Below are 17,313 nucleotides of genomic sequence, written 5' to 3'. Positions count from 1 at the left end.
CCGTCATCTAAATCAAAATCATTCAAATTCCTCTGGGGTACTTCGTTTCAAATGTGCTTAGCTACCGCCTAGTCTAGTCCTAAATCATGAATGAGCATGTCACTAGGAACAGTCTAAGCACACAGTCTACTATCATTTATTCATGTTCACCATTCCCTTTACAACGTATTTTGTTTTGAAAACCGATTTTGAAAAACTTTTAAAAAAATGCAAAAGGTGTAGATAATGCAAAACTCATGAAAGAAAAGTGGTTAGAAAGGGATGAAATCCTCCCTCAGACTTAAATCACACTGTCCTCAGTGTGAAACAAGTCAAGATTGGATGAGAAAAATGCATAGATAATCGAATTGGTAAGGCCAAAAAGAACTTACCTGGATCTGGGATGCTGGTGGAGATGGATCGGATTCATTCGAAGAGGTTTGGGAAGGTGATAGGTGGTGATGAAGGTGGTGGGAAGTGATGAGAGGTGGAGTGGGGCTTGGTGAGGTGGAATGAGGTGTAGTGGGTTTTTGGGGTCGGGTATTATCTCAACGACCGCGGTTAAGTGGTGCTCGGCCGCGGTCAGAAAGACACGGTCACGGTCGAAGAGGCGTTTCCTGCCGTCAGAACACCTACAACCGCGGGGGCTTATATGCGGCCTGTTTCCTGCTTCTCCTTGGTTCCTGCTGGGCCGAGCAGTCAGGCTCCATCCTTCATTTTGGTTTTTTCGGTTTTTTTTATTTTTTTTTGGCTTTTTGTTTTTTTTAAGAAACACCTGAAACTAAGAAAAAGAGAAAGATCAATAGAAAAGAAAAGAAAAATCCTAAAGAAAACAATACCTAAATGGGTTGCCTCCCATTAAGCGCTTTTGTTTTAAGTCGTTTAGCTCGACTTTGTTGTAGGACGTGGCTTAGTCCTTAAAAGGCAATGTCTTGGGACAAGTCCTCTTTGATTCTCCTTGTCTTTCCTTTGTATATCCCTTTTAACGCCATTCCCAATTGGAAATTTCGTCATTAGGTTCGAGATGGTAGCCTCCTCCAGGATCAAAAATAAGTCTTGGAACTTCTTTGAGGTATGAGTCTTCAACACCAGTTGTGATAGGAGAATCTCTTGGAAGCTTGTATGATGAGGTGAATAATGTCCCTCTCACGTCATAGGATTGAACCATGTTGCAAGATACAAGGACAGATGATTCTTTATGATTTGAAGTGGTGGAGAAAGTTAGGCATCCAAGGTGAGGATAGTTTGCTTGGAGAAGTGTCGCCATGGCTTGAATAGTCGGAAGATTAGTCAGAAGAGCATTGGCCGCGGGTGGAAATGTCGCGACCGCGGGGAAAGGTGGTTTGGCCGCGGGTGCAAGTGTCGCGACCGCGGAGAAACATGGGTTGGCCGCTGGTAGCGCACACGCGACCGCGGTGCCGAATGTCCTAGGAGAGATGTCCAAACCCTCTTGCTTTTTGTCTCCAATTCTTTTTCCTTGTGGATAGTCTTCAGAAAAGAGTCTTGAGGGCCATTTATGATTCACTCTTGCTTCAATTAAGTCTCCATCACCTCTCATATGAGAATTGGTTAAAGGTGTACATAAGAAAATACATTTGTTCGTCAAACTTGTAAATCCGGCGTTTTCTTTGGGTGCTCTTCTTTCTAGAACGTATCCAACATCCTTTGTAGCTCCTCCAGGGTCAAATATTGGATCATCTACGCTTCCAATGATCATAAAATGAGAGTTCCTTGAAGGAATCGCCGGATGTGATGTTTTCTTGTTGATATTTGATAAGCACATCTTTTGATTCGGGTAGTTGATGAGTGATTCAACAGATGCTAGGAACGAAGTACCAAATATCAAGGGTTTCGTTTCATCCCTTCTCATCTCCATAACATGGAAATCAGTAGAAACAAGACAAAATATCCCTTGAATTCGGGTTTGAAATCAAGTGGGCCTGTACCAGAAAAATATCCATAGTGTATATAAATCTTAGAAAGATGAAAAATCGAAATACCTATATTCTCTGCAATGGTCTTTGGTATGAGATTCACATCAGGTCCAGTATCACAAAGAGAATCACGAAATTTCACTCCCTTGATTGAGAATGGGGCATCAAACTTCTCGGGATCCTTCGTCTTAGAAATCGTCTCCAATGGTGGTTTTGATGTCACCATTAGTGTCTCATCTTTCACGTGATCTGTCTCACAGTCAAGATGGTGAGGAGCTGAAGGAGAAAAAGGCTTTGGTTCATCAAGAGGAGGTGACTTATAATCTTGTTTATCATCTCCAAAACACTTGAATGAATCGGTAGAGGCGAGATCGTCACTAGGGATAGAAATACGTTCTCCTTTTTCTTGATGACTGGCTTCCATGACGTGATGATCCAAAGGAATTTCATTTGCTGGCCTCTTTCTAACAAACTTGATGGAGGATTCTCCATCTACTTCACAAGTTACCCAGTATCCGTCATCCACAGATTCATTGAGCTCTCGAAGCATATCATCCATCTCGGTTTGGGAGACAAATGGCATCTCTACATCAAAGAGGGGATCATGGATATCTCCATAGGCATTGTGAGTTGAATAAGGGTCGTGTTCCTTGTAGAATCCTTCTTCCTCTAAAACTTCGCGAATTTATTTGTTGTGGCTGCAAAGTCCTCTTGTGTGGTGGTTCGGAATTGAATTATGATCCATTGAGGAAAGATCACGAATGTATTGTGCTTCTCAGTGTTGAGTGGCTTGAGGAGTGTTGTAAAAACCTCCCTCATACTAGTAATTTCGTTTCATATGGTTCATTGCTTCATAACCTGAAACAAGAAGAACCAAAAACGAAAAAAAGTAGAAAAGGTGCTCTAGAGTCGATTTACCAACATTTCTTAGGGTTTTGCAGAAAAGAAGATGAGTGCCTTCCCCGGCAACGGCGCCAAAAAATTGATGTGGTCTGCGATGAGGGTGTCAAGTTTTACCCTAAATGAAATCAATAGCCGCAAGTGCACAGCTGATCGATTGTAGTACTTAGGGATCGAATCCACAGGGAAGGAGGGTCTTTCCCTGCAAAAGCCTTCGAAAGAAATATAAAGTAAGGAAGTCTAGAACCAGGCGAATTTTGTGAGGTTTTTCGGGGTGTGTTTAAAACATAAAAATGAATCTTAAAGAGAAAATACGGTAATTAAAACGACCTAATAACTAAACTTAACGAAAACGAGTAAAAATGAGAAAAACAGCTAAACCTAATTGCTTTAATAAAAATTGATTTGGAGAATGAAAATCTTGACTAAAACTTGAATGAAAATCGGTGTAAATCTATAGGAAAGAAGGCACTGGGGTTCAGGGAAGTTTTCTCAGGGGTATGAACGATTCAAAACATTGTTAGAGAGTAAATTTGATAAGATCTTTGCTTAAACTTCTTGAACTAGAGTAACGGACGTATGAATACGCCACTGTCGTGATCATAGGCAACTATCTCTCTCAACCCTGACCAGTAGGTTTTCACTCTGGCCCTGGAAAAGAAGAGATGCATTATGTTTAAGACTCATCAGCATTCACAAATCGCCCATAGGTAGGTTTTCACTCCTATATTTGTGTTGCTCTCCCAAACTAGATCTGACACCGGATGAACACTTTCGTGTCACCAAGCATCTGGATCAGATTGTAGTTCATGACGCTACTCTCATGCAGTAAAAATGAATTCAGAAGAAAAAGTTCTAAGATTCGGCTCAATAGCTCATGGAATCTTCATAGAACATAAGTATCCCCATCGAAAATCCCTGAGACCCAACAATAAAACTACTCAGACATGATGAACGAAATCAAAAACATAGTATTAAAAAGTAGTACAGAAACCGAAATTGAAAAAGAAAGAACAAGGGTTCAAGAGATAGATCTCTCTCTCCCTAAAACCTAAAAACAAAGCTTAAAGTAAAATTTCTGTAAAGTATTTCGTCTCTCTTCTTCTCTCTCTTAAAAACGACCTAAATGATATGTATTTATAGTCTCCAATGCTCTCTGGTCTTTAGGGTTCTGGAATTGAGGCTGGGAAAATGATAAGGGCTTCAGAAATGGACCTTCAAACTCGGAGTTAGCTGGCCGCGGTCGGGATGTGCGTGACCGCAGGGAATGGATGGTTGGCCGCGGTCGGGATGATCAGACGATGAGAAGGCCTTCAATCGGTGGTGAACTTCTGACGGTTTGACTCTGAGCTAAAAATCTGGTCTTCTATCCATTTTGTTAAGCTTTTTCCTAAGTTTTCTGAAAAGAGTCTTGAAACTACAAATACTAGAAAAACGTAATAAAAGTACTTAAAAGCAATAACAACATAGGAAAAGTATTTCAAAACGATTTATAAGAGTGGTCAAAATACGGTGTTATCAACAGGATACAGCGACGAAGTATTCGGCCGTTCAAAACCGGGTCAACGCAGATGATCAGAATTTAGTTACCCTGCACACTTCTGGCTAGACATCATTTGCAGGAAGACGTCTGATGATAGTATAGTTTTTAAATTTAGTGAATTAATACTTTTAATATTATTATTTAAATATTATTATTTAAATATTATTATTTAAATATTATTATTTATTTAATTGTATTTAACACTTTTGTTAGGCGGAAGCAATCGGAGGAGAACTTCTTCCTATGACAGCAGTTTTCGAAGCTACTCATTGGAAAAAAAGATGGATCATTTATAGATGCTTGTTTAGAGAAGGTCTACAATGATGTCATGGAGAAGATCAGCGAACGACAATCTCAGGTCATTTTTGACGGTACGATCCAAGTACCTTTGACCATCCAATCGCAAGATAAGATCTTCGAAGAGGTAATATTTATTTATTTATTTATTATATTTAAATAATATTTATTTTATGTGTTTTTTATTATACAAACTTTTAAAATTAATTATTTTTAGGTTGCTCCAAAGAAGAAAGGTTGTATCTTAGAGATGGGCTCCATTAGAGCTTGTCTAGTCGCCTCCACCACTGGAAGCCGGGCTTACGAGGATCTGGTTCTTTTGCGCCAGGAGTTAGAGGTCGCCCACACAGAGATCACCAGCTTGCTGACTGAGAAAGTCGCGCAAAAGGAGGAGATTCAGTCGCTCAATAGCCTTTTCGATATCATAGCGGCGAGCATCCCAGACTTGGCGACCACATTGAGAGAGAGAAACGGCAATCACGGGGCACTTCTTCTGGTCTGCGGACTGTTAATGACGGTAAGGCAATTTCCAGCGGTCAGGCAGGGAATGACAGTCAGACGGGTAATGTCTGTCAGACGGATACCGGCAGTGGGATGCAGACGGAGACGTCAATATTAGTTTTGACGATATCGATTATGATTTGAACCTGAATTAGATTTTGTAATTTTTTTTAAATGTTTTGAATTTATAATTAAATAAATTTATTAATTTTAAATTCAAATCATATTTTATTAATATAATATTTTATTCATTTTATTTAAATTAATAAAAAATAAATTTAAGAAAAGAAATATTTCGATGTAACTTCACCGTAAATTAACAACGATTTTACGTCAAAACTTTTGAGATGAATTTACATTAAAATTATTTACGACGATTTACCATCGAATATTTACGACGAATTTACATCAAAATAATATACATATATATATTCATTATTTTGATTTTATTTTTATCGGATAATTTTTGTTAAATCGATGTAAATTTACATCACCTTTACGTCAATTTAGTGTTGAAATTATTTTCTTCGTAAAGACAATGTAAATATTTACGTCGGTTTTACGATGATTCTATACCGTCAAATTTATGACAATTTTGAATTATCGCAACAGTTAGGTCGATTTTACAATGATTTGAGTTTTACAACGGTCGTTTTACAACGAATTGTAATTCGTCGCTAATTCGACGCAAAGCTCCTTTTACGTCGAATTTATATCGATTTCTGATGTAAAAAGGTGGGTTTCTTGTAGTGGGATAATTTTCAAATTCAGATCGGCTTTGTTTTTATATAACACGGATTTGACCATTTTTATGGATCACTTTAATATCATTTTCAGGTGTATTTACTCAATTTTCAAAGGTTTTCAAAAGATTTCTATGTTTTCGGATTTCAAAAGATTTTTCAGGTAATTTGGGAGAAAGATTTGTAAATTAGAACAAAAAGACTCTTTTGGATAAATTCAGACCGTCAGAACTCTTAAGGAGAGACAAAGACCTTCTCACCGTCTGATCGTCCCCAAAATTGGACATTTAATAGAAGACTCAACTAGCTTTCAAATGCACTTGGTTTTGGAACGCTGAGTCGAGAGACAGGGACAGCGATTCGAGCGTGTTGCCACCTTCTTACAGGAGCAGCACCACTTCGATGCAGATTCATCTGAGGAGGAGAACTGATAGGACCTGCATTGCACCATCCATACCATTCGACCATCATTCACGGTTCTATCATCATTTTCATTCTAGATCTGTATTTTCATTTTATGCTCTCTAGTTTATCATCTTTTCACCAACTTTTTCACACCGAGGACGGTGTGATTTAAGTCTGGGGGAGGATGTCTATCCGTACTGATCATTTTCCTGCTTTGTTTTTCATTTTCAAGTACTTTTTAAATCTTTTAATGTAACTTATTCGACTTTTAGTATTTTTCAGGAATGTTTGAAACAAAAATAGGATGATTTCGACCTATATGCTTCTACACTTTGCATGATAGCTCATTTGTGGTTAGTACTAGACTATGCGGTAGCTAGATACTTGCACTACGAACTCCCATCAGAGCACTTCTATTCATAGAGATTCTTTCTAACCTAAATATTGATATCTAATTTCTCATCATTGATTATAGGCAGGCATCAAGAAATACATCAAAAACATCTTTTACTCATTTCTACCACTTTTTCTTTTTCTAGATCGCCAGTTCATCATTAGCTGGTACCATACCCTTACCCAATCTTTTATTTTCAAATCTCATGCATCCTCTCTTTAGTTTATATCAGCAGATATGTGCAAAAACACCGGAGAGGGAGGAACGACACAGTTTTCAGTCACCCAAGGAGCCAACTGAAAGGGAATTGGAAAGGAGGAATACCGGTGATGTTAAGCTACTTTGAAAGGCTCGCTCTTAATGGTAATGTTTTGTGTCCTCTAAGACTCTCAGAGGACACAAATCATTTATTTTCCCAATCTTTTATGGTAATTTAAGACTCTCAGAGGACACGAATCTAAGACTATGGTAATTTACCCAATCTTTTGTTTTCAAATCTCATGCATCTTCTCTTTAGTTTATATCAGCATATGTGTGCAAAAACGCCGGAGAGTGAGGAACGACACAGTTTTCAGTCACCCAAGGAGCCAACTGAAAGGGAATTGGAAAGGAGGAATACCGGCGATGTTAAGCTACTTTGAAAGGCTCGCTCTTAATGGTAATTTTTCGTGTCCTCTAAGACTCTCTATATCTAAAGGCGTTTCCCTTTTATAAAAAAAAAAGAGAAGAGAAAAGAAAAATTGAAAAAAAAATGAAAGGGAAATAAACAAAACCCTAAAGATTCATAGATGGCCGCAATTATTTGAAACAAAAGGCGATTAGTATTCATCTATTAGAGTTACGGTTACAACCCGGACAAGAATCTAAGTCTGGGGGAACTAAAAGGAGAGCCGGGGATGATTAAAGATTTTATGGCAAGAAGAATGTGACTGGAAACTGTGGATATCAACAACTCTATCCTCTCTTGCTGTTTTGCATAATACATGCTTCTCCAGAAATCAAGATAACCCGAAACACTTTAAACATCACCATAAAAAGCCTTTTGATACCTAGCCCTGATCGCCCTGCTTATACTGCTTTTGATGAGAACCAATGAAGTTTTTAATGAATGTTAAGAGCTAGTTGACTGGAAGTTAGATCTAAGTGTATAGATTGTCGCATGACGGATCAATGGACTAGTTATGCTCGTATTTTGACGAGAATTTTCTAGCATATCCCCGATTGATGCATGATGATTGATTTTAGTCTAGAAGTATAGTCTCTGAGATTTTTTTAGTTCCTGCGTTTTCAAACCTCTCGCCGAGATTTGATTTTAGTTTTGTGTGAGGATAAACAAAAGTGTAAGTCTAGGGGAGTTGATAACACTGGATTTTGACCATTTTTATGGATCATTTTAATATGTGTTTTTACTCCATTTTCAAAGGTTTTCAAAGTATTTCTATGTTTTCAGATTTTAAAAGACTATTCAGGTAATTTGGGAGAAAGAGTTGCAAATTGGAACAAAAAGACTATTTTGGATAAATTTAGACTATCAGAATTCTCAAGGAGAGACGAAAACTTTCTCACCATCCGATCATCCCCAAAATTGGAGAATTAATAGAAGACTCAACCAGCTTTAAAATGCACATGGTTTGGAGACATTCCAACGGTTAGATCTCAAGATATTTCATTTGCCCCAGAGACATTTGAAGACGGCCAGAAAGTTATGGGACCATGGCTAACAAGCCATTTAGGTCAGGGTTGTGCGACCGCGACCAAGCACCCATTCACCATGGTCACGCTTCATGCGATTGCGGCCGGCTATCTTCAAGTTAAGAAGCCCATTTCTGAATCCCAAGTCATTTCCCAGCCTTAATTCTGAAATCCTAGACGCCCTGAAGTATTGAAAACTATAAATACTTGTCATTTAGGTCGTTTTTAGAAATCTCATTCATACTTTTTACAGAGACAACTTTCTTAGCCATTTTGGCGATTTGTAGAGAAGATTACTCAACCTTGAGTTCATCAATAGAGAAGTCTTCTTTCATCTCTTTTCTTTACTGTTTTTAATTGCTTTTATAAAAACCGATGATATGTCAACCTCAGCTATGTCTGAGTAGATCCCGAGTTGGGCATAGGGTTCCCGAAAGGAGCTCTCATAATCGTATAAGATATCTAGTTTTTTAGATCTGAGATTTTATTTTATATTTATTCGTTTATTCTTGTTCTTAATGCATGTATGTTTGATTGATCACGTCGTGTCTGATCTAGATAGTTATTGTTGCGATAGTTTTCATTAAGTATCTAACCTAGAATGAAACGCGTGATTCTGCCATAGGAGTGGAAACCTACCTATGGGTGAATCATGAGTATTAACGAGTCCTATACAAGTTTCTGCGTTTTCTTTCTTCTAGGGCCAGAGAGAAAACCTACTGGTCAAGGTTGCGAGAGACAGTTGGTTATGATCACAACAATAACGTAGTCATACCGCTGTACTCTAGCTCTAGAACCCTAGATATTTCGATATCCAATAATCCCAATATATTACCCTAGTTGTTAAACCCGATTATGATCCTTATAGAGTTCCTGAAAGCCCAGTGTTTTAAGTTATTGTTCACAACCCCATCGATTAATTACTTGTTTACTTTGATCTTTATTTTTGCTTGCTTTCATTCGATATTCTACTGGCTTTTTAGGATAGCTTTATTTGCTTTCTTTCATTTTAGTTTAAACCATGACACACACACATCTCTTAAGAACCGATTTAGTCTAGACATAAAATTAGAAACCGTAGAAAAGTACTCGGCACACAAATCCCTGTGGATTCGATCCCTAAGTACTACAATTAATTAGCTGTGCACTTGTGGCTTTTTTTGTTTCTTTTAGGGTAAAAATTGTTCCCTCACACTGCACACATCAAGTTTTTGGTGCCGTTGCCGAGGATTTGTTTTGCTGCCTTTTTATTTTTCTTGTTCTAATTTCTATTCTAGACATCTGACCTCTAATTTCTTTTTAAGTTTCTGAAATCTCTTTCTTCTCTTTTGTTTTTCTCTGTCTTTAGGGAAGTGCATGAATACCAGGCGCAAACTTAGCCCATTTCTTTTCTCATCATCAACTTTCACACAAGAAGTATAAAAATCAAGAAAATCAAGGGTTGTTCAAAAGCTAGTTCAAGAGTCATCTTTGAAGATTAATAAACAACTCTGCTTAAAGACAACTCTGCTGAGTTATGTTCACAACTCTGCTAAACGACACCACTCTGCTGAATACAAATCCGCAAAAAAATTGTTTACCACGCTGCCAACGAGCAGAAGTTCAAGGGTTATTCAACTTTGCCTTTATTCTGGTTAAGACTTTGTCTTTATTCGATATCTTAGAGGTTATCCATTGATTAACACATAGTGTGTCATTCCCTGTTCGGTTTTCAAATTTTTTGCTATCACACTTGTGTGGCCATTGTTGACGAAAATGACCAAAGTTATAGAAACATCATCCGTGAATTTTGGGCATAAGGTTTCATTTATCTTTAAATTTTGTGCCACGAGTTCTATTTAACGAGGTTTCTATCGCCTTGTTCTTTTGGAGCGTTTTAAGTAAGTATTGGACTTAGGATTTGATATCCCTTAGAATCTCTGCTTCACGAACCATATGAGTCGAGGATTATCCCCCTTTACTCCCTTTACTGCCCTTAGAGTGCCATATTTTGGGAACTCCACATTGTTAGATTTCTGTGTATCATTTGGTATCAATTTTCTTAATACTAGGGTTATTGAAATCATATCAGTTCGGTACTTTCAAATTTGATTTGGTTCCGAGTCGATTCTTCGTTTCAAGTATTTTGTCCAAACTTATCACATAGTCATAAATATACGAATGAGTTATATATATATATATATATATTGGATAGGCAAACTAGAACCAAACTGATAACCTTGAGTACTTAGTTGACTAAGGGTACACTTGAACGCACTCTTTTTTTTTTTGAAATTTTGTTTTATAAAGAAAATTGTTGAAGATTTGACAGAAATTCAGCCAAAAATCATATATGCACTCATCCGTTTTTAGTTTTCCATCCTTGTTTCATTTATTTGTGATATTTGACCTGAATGTTTTCATGTTTACTAAAATATGCACCCAATAATAATTTTTCTAAATTTATCCCTGCCAATACCCGAATTACTCTAATTGCAATTATATACCCTAAAATATTAGATATATTTGAAATTACCAAAATATCAAAATTATACTAACAAATAGAGCAATGATCTGCAGGTAACCTTTTTTGCTTTTCGTCCTTGATCTAGAAATTAAAAATTGGGAAAAAACATAAAAGTAAAACTTGTTATTTGTTAACGAGTAAAAAACCTTTTGTAGCTCAAAAAATGATGATACTTTCCAAATAACCATAAGACAAATCGTGATAGGATTGCATTTAAATTATTATTATTATTATTAGATTTTTCACCTATGCTACGCGTAGATATATTTTTAAATATGATTTTGAAAAAATATATACAATTAATTATATTTACTAATATATTACTTTATGTATATTATTAAATGTAATAATATGTATAAATAAAATTGCAGTTTTAATCTTAAAACTTATATCTAATTTCTGAAGTTTTATAATCTTATTTTGAATATATAATATATTATGTTTAAAAATTTATAATTTGGTATAATATTTATAAATAGTATACTAAAGCTAACTAAAAGTATAACAAAGTAATCAAATACTATTTAATAATCATAATATTGATACAAAGATTAAAATTATACATTAGTTCTCCAAATAAAAAAATTATTGTATTTTATAATTTTAGTTTCATCCTCGTATATAAAATGTTTTTCTAAAAATAACAAAATATAATAAATATAAAATTATTTTACTTTCTTTGCTAATTTAACCAATAAAAATTTCAAATTTAATATACTACATTGAAAAACAAACTAATAATTACAATTCTTGCATTTCAAATTCATGACAACTTTTGTCTTGTATCATATTATTTATGTTAACGTTTAAATGATTTTTAATGAGTATACCTTACTTTTATCAATCAAAGTGAATAAATTTGTTCATTAATTTAATTCAATTTTATCTTCATAATATATGTTTTCTATGGAATATAAAAAAAGCAAGATAGTTAAAATTTTATCTACTTAAATTAATACAAATGTTCATTTTAACTTACAAATGAAAAAGCAAACAAATAAGCACAAATCTTACTCTCATATCTTAGAAAACATTAGTTTTTGAAACCAAAAAAATAATAATTATAAAATGAACATTAAAACAAATTAATAACTAAAAAAACCGACAAAATAAATATGCTTTTTGTTTATCTGGAATATATAGAAACCATAATTTTTCCGGTGACATATATTAAATGCACTCACGATCTTATGTAACTTCAATTAAGTAATTTCAACTTTTATATAACTTTGAGGCCCGTATGTGGTAGAAATCAAAGCTGGAAGATCTTGCATGAGGTCCTTTGCAGCAAGTGGTTGCGGTCACTCCTCCTTGTGATGAGGCTTACAGATTGTAATCAGATGCTGCTTGATCAGCTAATTGTTATTATTGTGGTTCAGGTTAGATTTTTAAAACCCTGTCAGATTCTAGGTTATCCAAAGGATCTTCCTTGAATACCTCGGTCCCCTCCGCCTTAATGGTGGAACTTCTTTCTCTATTTTCAGCGCTTTATTTTTTAAAAGTGTCGATTATTAATCACTTGACATGTTTCTCAAACTGCTTGGAACTTATCCTTCTTCTCAAATACGGTGGCCAAGCTTTGGAGAATTACAGTTTTTTTTTTTACATTAAAGCGGCTTGTAATGGCTTTGTTTATATCTCCTTTCAACATAATCTTTTCTTTAGCTAATAGTTTAAAATATAGTTTAGCCAAGTTGACTCTTTTACATTGTAATAACTCATTCTTTAGTGAAAGCTAATTCTAGTATTTTTTTTTTAATTGAAATGATTGCACACACACACACACACACAAATTTAACTTAAACTTTTTATAGTTATGCGACAAAAACTTAGATGTTAATGTAGGAGTCTCTATATATGTGTGTATATGTAAAGAAATTTTACTATTTTATTTGTTCTTAATTATTTATATAATTTTCCTAATTTAATATTATTTAGCTTTTATTATTAATATAATTTTTATACATAATTTACTTATCATTAATAATTTTTAAAAACAATAGTAGAATTTGGAAACTTTCTTAATTTTCAACATGATGATGTACCAATGATAATTTGATACATAATTTTTTATTCTTTTATATTTGTTTTATTAGCAATAATATTAGAATATGTAATTTTTCTTAGTTTTTAATATTGATTTGGACCAATAACGTTTTTTAAAATCCTATGTGGACACTCTAAAAATCATTTAGCTTCAACTTTTATTAGTAATAGACTATTTTTTTCCATCCACGCTACAAGTGGATGTTTTGTTGATAAAAATTATATGCAATTAATTATATTTATTAAGATATAATTTTTCTATGTTAGTGTTTTAATAATATATTATGGTGTTAATTTATTAATTTTTATATAAATTTTTAGGTTTAATGGTTTTTTTTTAATCTATATATGTCATGTTTCAAAAACGTATTATTTGGTCAAACACTTATAAGTTAATACATCAAAACCAACTAAAAATATTACAAATTAATCAAATGCTATTTTTAACCATAGTACTGACATGATGATAAAATATATACATCAGTTTTTAAAATCAAGAAGATGATTTTTTTCGTCATTTTCACTTTCATTGCAATTATATGTGTGTTTTGTAAAGATAATAAAAATAATTAAATATAAAAGTAATATTTTTCTTCTCTTGTTTAACCAATACAAATTTTTATTTTTTTCTACTAATTTGGAAAAAACAACTCTTGTTTTGAGATTATTAATAAATATTAAATTACAAACCAAAACAATAGTTGAATATAAAATGAATAAAATCACAGAACAAAAATATGAATTAAATATGGTTTTTTCAATTGGTTGTGTTAACTTTTAAATAATTTCTCAATGATTATATCATATTTATTTTTAATGTTTGTTTTATGATTATAATCAGTTTCATCATACTTCATTCTCACTTCTTCTAAGTATAGCTAAGTAGGCAAAACCAGTATAATTTAATTACATAAAAATGAATAACAAATTGAACAACTTAAACCTAAGAACTTTTACATTATTCTATTTGTAATTCCAAGTCGAATATACAATATGTAATTTTTAGATCATTTTCACATAATATATTACATGAGATTATGTGAAAATATGTTTTGCACATGTGAGAAAAAATTTAGATGTATGTAAATCATAATTATTAGTTATTTAAAATTCTACATGAAAAGTCTTAAAATCAAGTAACTTCAAGTAGTATAAGTAATATATATTTTTTTATAGATGATAAATTAAATTTGTAACTAAAAGGGTGATAATGGATATTTTAATATCATGTTTGTTTTTTTGTTAATGGAGAATTTTTTAATTTTTAATTTATTTTCTTAACTATAATATTAGAATTTGGATTTTTTTTTAATTTTCAATTTTGATATATATTAATAAAATTGAATGTTTAAATGTCGATGTCGACGTCTTGAAAAAAATATAGCTTCAATTGTTATTAATAATATAATATTTTAAATTAACAATTTTTCCTATATTTTTTGTATTATTAGTGCAATTTTATAATTTGGAAAAAAATTTTAATTTTAATTATTGATGTGCACTAATAAAATTGACATTTTAAATCTTATGTGGATGTCCTTAGAGACATATACCTTCAACTTTTATTTTTCTATAATTTTTTTTTGTTAATAATACAATTTTTAAATTTGAAAAGTTTTTTAATTTTAAATATTGATGTAGACCAATAGAAATATTGAATAGCCGAGATTGGTTCGGGAGGTGGTGTCCAACCAGGCTCGGAAGACAATTTCCCGCGGTCAGGTGGCTCACGACCGCGGTGAATCATGTCTTGGCCGCGGTCAGGTGGCTCACGACCGCGGTGAATCATGTCTTGGCCGCGGTCAGCACCATCACGACCGCGGTGAAAGCTTGGTTTGCCGTGGTCCGGAAGAATGGATCCGCGGTGATCAGAAACGAATGGATAATCTTGAATTTGATAGACTTCTGCTGTGTTAACCATCCCTTGACCATAAGAATCCATTGGGTTGTCCCAACCGTCAAAGTTACACGTATTGTGTACCCTATTTGGTTGTTGCAATCCAAGATGACTCATTATGTGACGGAGACACTTTATATCTATCGAAATTTCTTCTTTCTTCTCAGGAAGTGCAGAATTACCAAAGGTTACTTGATTTCGGATGCTGTTTCCTAAATTTTTAATGAAAACGTGAGCATCTTCTACAGATCTAGTTGTGAAATCTCCATTACTTGCTATATCAAAAGAGTGTCGCAACTCTGAGTTATACCGCGATAGAAGATACCTAGCAGGTATTCCTCGGCATATCCATGGTGTGGACAATCTCTTTGGTATTCCCTAAATCTTTCCCAAGTATCTAAAAGATCTTCATCTTCTTTTTGTTTAAAAGTTCTTATCTTCTTTCTTAAGAGATTTGAACGATTTCTAGTGTAAAAACGATTTAGGAAAGCAGTTCTACACGCTGCCCACGTTTTTAGTGAAACAGGTGGCAAAGATTTTAGCCATTTGCTGGCCTTATCTCTAAGAGAGAATGGGAAAAGACTACACTTGTGGTAATCCCCATTTGCTGTAATGGTTGCACATAATTCTTCGAACGTCTCGATATGGTCTATCGGGTTTTCGAATGAATAACCATGGAATTGATTTTGTTGAACTAAATGGATATGGGGTACCTTAATTTCGGTTTTGCCATCCTCAGGTAAGGCTGGTTGAATAGCTCTTCGATCTCCCATGAACTTCTCGAGTGAATCGAAACTTCCAATCAGTTCATCATCATCTTTGTGTTTGACCGATCCGATTAGCTCATTGTCATCATAAATCGGGTCTTCAAACTCATCATCAGACAGGTCATCATCGCTTGGATCACCATCCATACGATTTGGTGGATCACCAAGAGTTCCGGGAACATGTTCCCGGTCTCTCATCGCAGAGAAACCTGAAAAATTCAAAAGAAAAAGTAAAAGTAAACAAGTGTTCTAATGGATTTAAGCTGGGATTTGCAACGAAACAAATTTAAGTCCCCGGCAACGGCGCCAAAAACTTGATGCGAGCAATACGGGATTTGTTTGTTTTCGTTTTACTAAGCTTCAGGTTTTAAATTTATAACCCCTAAATGTCTGCAAGTGCACAGATGTGCGCTGTAGTACTTAGGGTATCGATCCACAGAGACTTAGTTGTTTCAGTACGAATTCACTGCAACGCTTAAATCAGATTAGAACTAAAAGGTTTTGGTTTTGGTTTTGGGTTTTTGTTGTCACTAAATCTAAATTAGAAAGCTAAACAAGTAAAAAAAATTGAAAGTGAAAGCGAATAAAAGCAAGTAATAAGCGATTAAACAAGAGGCGATTTGAAGCAAAGAACAAGCGAATGAAAAGCAAATAGAATTGAAGGTAAACATCGATTGAAACTAGAAGGTTGTAAACAATTAAAAACAAACGTTGGGGCTCAAGGGTAATTCGCAGGGGTTCATGGGGTAAGCTATGTCGATTTTAAACAAGTGATAAAGGTAATCATCTACGTATGTTCTAGAACTCAAGGCACAGAAGTATGAATAGCATACTTTCGCAGCACTAAACAACTATCTCTCGCAACCCTAATCAGTAGGTTTCCACTCTGATATTGGAAGGGAGAAGATGCAATAGCAGAATAAGACTCATCAACATTCACAACTCAACTACAGATAGGTTTCCACTCCTATAGAAGAATTGTTCGTTTCACCCTAGTTCAGACAATCAATGAAAGCTTTCGCAACATATCATATCAGATCGGCTTCTAAGTGGCCAGCAAAGAATCACGCAGTAAGATTAAAGGCAAACGAAGAACATCTAGATGATTATAAATCATAAATCTATCGATTCACAAAGACACATGAAATTCCCTTTGAACAATCCCTTTAAACCCAACTGGGTAACTACTCAAACATATTGTAACAAAGCATCATAAACAAAATTGAAAGTGCAGGAAACTAAAGAAAAGAAGGAAGAAGAACGAAGAACGGAATCGCAGATGGAGGCGCGATGATGCTCTTCTCGGCGACTCCTCCTTCAAGCGGCGGCTTCTCTAGGGTTTGTGAAGCACCCACACGAATTCTCTCTCTATTTTTATCTTATGTCTTCTCCACACCTTTAGGAATGACCTAAAGGGGGTATTTATAGCTTCTGGGGGGGTTCTGGACACTTAGGGCTTCAAAAATAACGAATGGAATTGATCTGGGCTTTAATTAAGTCGTCGGGAAAGTGAACGACCAAAGTCCGCGGTCGTGGTGGCTCTACCCGCGGGAGAATGGGTGTTGGCCGCGGTCCCGGCACTTGCTCTCTTCCGGAACTGCATTTTCTGTCATTCTTGCATCGGAAGTATCTGAAGATCTAACCGTTGGATTGTCTCCAAACCAATTGCATTAGAAAGCTGGTTGGATCCTCTATGTTGTCTCAAATTT

At 34.6% G+C, this 17,313-nt stretch overlaps 1 non-coding gene across 1 annotated transcript; it reads left to right on the top strand.

Annotated features, from left to right (window-relative positions):
* The first annotated feature begins 15,182 nt into the window (after nucleotides 1-15,182).
* LOC112084929 lies at nucleotides 15,183-15,290 on the top strand. Its single transcript, XR_002898583.1, has one exon. It is a non-coding gene; the product is annotated as a small nucleolar RNA R71 (small nucleolar RNA).
* The last annotated feature ends 2,023 nt before the right edge of the window (nucleotides 15,291-17,313 follow it).

This window comes from Eutrema salsugineum, unplaced genomic scaffold, assembly GCF_000478725.1.
Source record: "Eutrema salsugineum unplaced genomic scaffold, Eutsalg1_0 scaffold_4, whole genome shotgun sequence".
Taxonomy (NCBI): Eukaryota; Viridiplantae; Streptophyta; class Magnoliopsida; order Brassicales; family Brassicaceae; genus Eutrema; species Eutrema salsugineum.
This window is presented reverse-complemented; position numbering and strand designations above follow the sequence as displayed.